This window comes from Cynocephalus volans, chromosome 16, assembly GCF_027409185.1.
Source record: "Cynocephalus volans isolate mCynVol1 chromosome 16, mCynVol1.pri, whole genome shotgun sequence".
In the NCBI taxonomy this organism is placed as follows: Eukaryota; Metazoa; Chordata; class Mammalia; order Dermoptera; family Cynocephalidae; genus Cynocephalus; species Cynocephalus volans.
In genome coordinates this window covers 12149869-12155484 of record NC_084475.1, presented here as the reverse complement: position 1 = coordinate 12155484, position 5616 = coordinate 12149869, and the positions used below count along the sequence as shown (strand labels likewise).

Below are 5616 nucleotides of genomic sequence, written 5' to 3'. Positions count from 1 at the left end.
AGTTGATGATATACCTGTTCTCCAATGTTCATTGCAGCACTGTTTACAATAGCTAAGAGCTGGAACCAGACCAAATGTCCATCATCAGATGAGTGGATACAAAAAATGTGGTATATCTACACAAAGGAACACTACTCTGCTATAAAAAAGAATGAAATACTGCCATTTGCAACGACGTGGATGGACCTAGAGAAAATTATATTAAGTGAAACGAGTCAGGCACAGAAAGAGAAATACCACATGTTCTCACTTATTGGTGGGAGCTGAAAATAAATAAATAAATACACAAATAAACTTGTCAGGGGAGGGAAGAAGACATAAGAATCACAATTCCTTGAAGCTGTTATGACAAGTGAACGGATAGAAGGTTGTTGGGAGAGAAGGAGGAGAGGGTGGAGGTAGGGAGGTTTCAGGAATGGGCCACAATAATCAACCACATTGTATATTGATAAAATTAAATTAAATTTAAAAAAAAAAAGTGGAGCTTGAGAATGAGGCCAGCACAGTGGAAAGAATGTCATTCAGTGCCCAGAATCTGGGTGCCAGTGATACCTTCTGCGTCCTAAACTCAGCCAGTCCTGAAATCAGGTGCCGTCTATGGACTTTTGAATATTGCAAAACTATAATTTCCCTCTCTTCTCTTAATCTAGTTTGCAGTGATTTTCTGCTGTCTGCAATTGGGAGGCTTCTACCTCATGCAATGAGCAAGAGCTTCCATTTGCAGATACATCAGGAAAGAGCATTCTAAATAAAGAACAGAATGGGCACAGACACAGAAATGTGGGCATCATTATTTTTGGAAAAGATGATTAATCTTGTAGATAAAGGGTAATAGTTTGAAGAGCAAATTGAGATAGGAAAAATTAGAGAAAACAAGATTTAAAAAATGCTACTAAAATATTTCAGTCAAGTTGATGATGAAGCTATGAATTAAATATGTGGAATGAAGCAGATATTATATCCACCATAAAGGCAGATAGAACACATGGAAACAAGCTGAGTACTTTATGAAAGAGCATGGATTTTTTTATTAGGGCTGCTGTTTAAACCTGGTGATTCCATTCCCCAAGTTTCTGCTTTGACCATTCAACGACAACTTCCTCTGATACAGGGAAAGTCTGCCAGAAAAGGATAAGGTACCTAAATTGTGGATCCCAGTGCCAAATAAAAATGTGACCTTTCATTCAAAAATTATTGCAGATTTTAAGATAGCAAGAGCAAAACATTAAACAAAACATGGGGCCCTTCTAAGTGCAAGGTGCTAGTGATGGCACAGGTTTCCTTGCCATGAAGCGGACCTTGTCCACAAATGGAATGGATACTTGTATTTGCAGATTTTCTTCAGTGCATCTCCTCAGACATGGATCAGGCTTGGTTTAGAAAGAATCTTATCACTACAAGGGTATTTCAAAAAGTTTGTGGAAAAATAGAATTAAAAGACAATACAAATCTTTTTATGAACTTTTTGAAGTACCCTCATATTTCACTAGCATGGCTTTGTGTCTTTTGCTAGTTCAATTATGAGAAGGGCGAGGATGTATTTTTAAAAAACAAAATGAAAATAAAATGCTTGCTTATGAGAAAAGACACAAGAATTCTTTATCATACTCTGCCTACATGTTGCACCTGATCATTCTATATTCATTCATTGACAAAATCCTTCATATTCAACTGAAACTTCCTAAGTCCAAATCTTCCATTTCAGTTATGCACTAGTATGTTAAAGAATTGAAATTTGGACATTTATGAAGATAATTTTTAAATAGGTTTAAAATATATGTTTTCATTATCTGAGAAAGACAAAACTAGTTTGATACTCATAATTTTAATGTAAAGGGAATGCTTCTGTTTAGTAACCTTTTGAAATGTTTTAGAAGTTCTTTTTTAAAGTTTAAAAATATTGAAACTTGCATAAGGTTTTCATGTCCAGAGTGACGAATAAAAGAAAATTAAAGATATTTTGTAAAATATACAAAAGTCAACTGCTTTTTCTATGCAAATCTATTTCTGCGGAAATAATTTGAAAACATTTGTTTTTTTATAAAAGGTTGATTTAGATGTTTCTCTTTTTTTTGGTATAATTCCGATTTTTTAAAAAAATATATTTTTCTGTTTTTATTCATTATATATATTGATGGGGCAAGAGCTGACCATCAGCACCTGTGCCCAAGTTGTGGCGAGCAAATCAATGCTATCAGCATGGCCACCACCGAAGTGTTTCATTGCCTGTGCTCATTCATGTGTTCTTTCTGGGGAGTTACAAAGTGATGTTCTGGAGCCAGATTATCTAGGTTCAGAAGACTAACTTTGTCACTTATAAGTGAATTGTATATTCCACTTAATCTCAATTTGACAATTTCCAAATGTCTTTGGAAAAGGAATCATAACAGGAGCCACCTCTTTAGAGCTTTGTGATGGATATGTGAGTGGATACAAGCAGGGTGGTTAAAACAATGCCTGGAGCATTGGAAGCACTCCATACGTGCAACAGTTATTATTTCTTTACCCATTGAGCAGATATTAATTGAGTCCAGACTGTAACTCATGAACTTGGTAAGTGATGGAGATGCAAGTGTAAGCAAGAGAGACATGGCTCCTTCTCAAGTAGAGTGCACAATAAATCTCAAAAAGAAGGTAATCAAACAATTGCAATACTATGCAGCAAATGCTTTAAAGGGAGGAGAGCATCAGGCTAGGAGCACTCAGCAGGAGCACTGAAGCCCTGCAGGGAAGGTGGATTGCCTCAGAGAAGTGGGCTGGAAAGTGCTTTCAAGAAGAATGCATCTAAATTTGAGCTCATAAGCAGTAGTTGGCCAGATAAAGAACAATAAAAATATCAAAGCAAAGACTAGCAAATGAGATAAAAGAGAGCATAGCACAATCAAAGAACAGGGAGGTGTTCTATAATGTATTAATAATTCTGGGTAGAGGTAATAGAGTGAAGTATAGAGATACCCAGGAACCAAATAACAAAAGCATGCTAAGGGATTTTATTTTAATAGTAAGGAAAATGGGCAGGTGCTTCACGAATCAAGAGGGGGTCACCACATCAGTGTTTGGGAAAAGCATCCTATGCCCCTGTAGAGATGAGATGAGAGAGAAATGGAAAGGGGGAAATTAGAAACGTAATACAATAATTGAAAATTGGCCGAATAATTAGAAGGGAAAATGATAAAAAGAAAATAAGAAGGAAAAAGAAAAACGGAAGATCAACTAAGATGACCCAGTTTCTAAGAGGAGTTAGAAAATAAGTGGTAAAAATAAAAAGAAAAAGAAAAAAATAACAAACATCTGTACAAGAGCTTTACACAAAATTCAAAAGGATGAGTTTCTAGATTAAAAGATAATACCTTGTGTCCAGCATTCTAGTTAAAAGAAAATACATCCATATCAACTTGCCTCATAATAAAATTTCAGGACACCAAGCAAAAAGAAAACATCTTAAAACGTAACGAATCTCATGCAAAGAAGGATCATGAGTGTGACCACTGGGAGTTGGAAAAGAGCAGATATATGTCTTCAAAATTCTGGAAAAAATTTCACAACTATAGTTGCAATCCTAGGCAAACCATCAGGAGGTGTAATAGTAGAATCGAGGTATTTTCAGACTTGTCAACTCTCAAAAACATGACCCACCCTATATCTTTTTCCAGGAAGCTCCTGGTGTCCCATTCTGAGGCAGTAATCTATAAAAGAGGAATATATAGGGTTTATGAAATATGGAAGAGGTGAACAGAACTCCCAAGATGATGGTGAAGAAAAGTCTTAAGAAGACAGCTAGGGGCTGGCTGGTTAGCTCAGCTGGTTAGAGCATGGTGCTGACAACACCAAGGTCCAGGGTTCGATCCCTGTACAGGCCAGCCGCCAAAAGAAAAAAAAAAGAGAGAGAGAGAGAGAGAGAGCTATTGTAGCAGTCCTACCCAATCGCCTATGTGGGCTGAAGAAGCAGGAGAGAGATTCTCAAGAAATACAAACACACACACACACACACACCCCAAACTCACAGATTATATTGGAATAGAGTGAGAGAAATTTTATGGTTTTTCCTCTGAACATCTTTGAAGCCAAACAAGGAACAGTCCCATAGAACAAAATGCAAAGGAAAACAAAACAGGGGCAAGGATTAACAGTCAGGAGAATATAAAAATGTGCAACATAGAACAAAACTATGTTCTTAAAGGACTTAAAGGACTAGGTGGCTCAGCTCTAAGCAACATATGCCTCGTCATAAAAAGGTGGGCACTGAATATTAATTTAAACAAACATCTGGGAGCAGGAAGGAGGCAGAGGGGAAAAGGGTCAGTTCAGAAATGAGGACCAGAGTTAATTCCTCATCAGCTATGGACGAAAGTGGAAATAGGACGTGTAAATATTTTTTTTTTAAATAAAAATATACATGTAGGCATTTTCTTTACAAACGTGAAGATCAGTGCCATTAGAAACAGCTAGAGCTGCTGCATCTGCTGAGCAGGAATTAAAGGTGAGGACATGTGGGACAAGGAACAGCTGTTTTTCATTACAGTCTTTTCGTACTAGTCATCTTTTTAAAAACTTTTTATTGTGAATTATAACGTACGTACAGAAAACTGCATAAAACACATTTAGACAGTTTAACAATATAATAAACGTCTGTGCAACCACCACCCAGGTTAAAAAATAGAACATTGCCAGCCCCTTCGAGCACCGTCCCCCACCCCATCACTCATCTAACTTCTCTGAGCAAAACCTCCTCCCAACCCACAGAGATAACACTAGCCTGACTTGTGTGATGATAATTTTTGCATTTATTTATATATTTTTTATCATTTATGCATGCATCCCTCAATAACACAGTTTAGTTTTTCATGGTTTGACTGTTTGGATTTTCTGGTGTGTGCATAGTTTCCTCAAATAAAATTTAAATTTTTAAATGCAATATTTTGCTCATACACGCACAAAGACTAGATTTATACACCTTCCACTATAAAGAATTATTGAGAACATGGGCTTCCCCACATTGATATTTTCATAAGAAAAAGGTATTATTACTCATTTCTTCCAGACGCTTGTAAATATACCTTTGCCTTGGAACTGCAAGAAACACCCGCAGATCTATACAAGGAGTACTTATATTTCTATACTATTAATAACCAAGGTATGTTTTTAATATTGTATATTAAAAGCTGTACTGAAATGCAATTTAAACAATAATTTTCAATGAGCCATACATGACAAAAACAAAAAGAAGATTCTAAGAACTAAAGGAACAAAGACTAGTCACTTAAAAAAAAAACATTTAACATTTATGCCCGTCCCACAAATCTGGTATTTTAAAACGGAGCACCCAGGACAAGTATCAGAGTTGACTCTGGGCGTTTTAAAACAATCGCAGTCAACACCATCCTCTTCACCAGAGAGAATAAGAATCTCAGAGACGGGGGTGGGGTAGGGGGTGGTAACAAGCATATATATTTTAGTAAATGGTGCAAAACATACATGGAAATATCAGCAAACACTTTACTCCATCTTTTCCTAATAAGGTCATTCCTTATCTTGATATGCTATCCTAAACCAGAAGTGTTTTATTAATAAACAAAAGGTATTCCAAACATCTCACTCCATCCACTGTCTCCTATC

The 5616-nt window shown here is 36.3% G+C and overlaps 1 non-coding gene across 1 annotated transcript; it reads left to right on the top strand.

Moving 5' to 3' along the window:
* Positions 1-3786: 3786 nt before the first annotated feature.
* On the top strand, positions 3787-3860 carry TRNAV-GAC (transfer RNA valine (anticodon GAC)). The gene has a single exon. It is a non-coding gene; the product is annotated as a tRNA-Val (tRNA).
* Positions 3861-5616: the final 1756 nt, after the last annotated feature.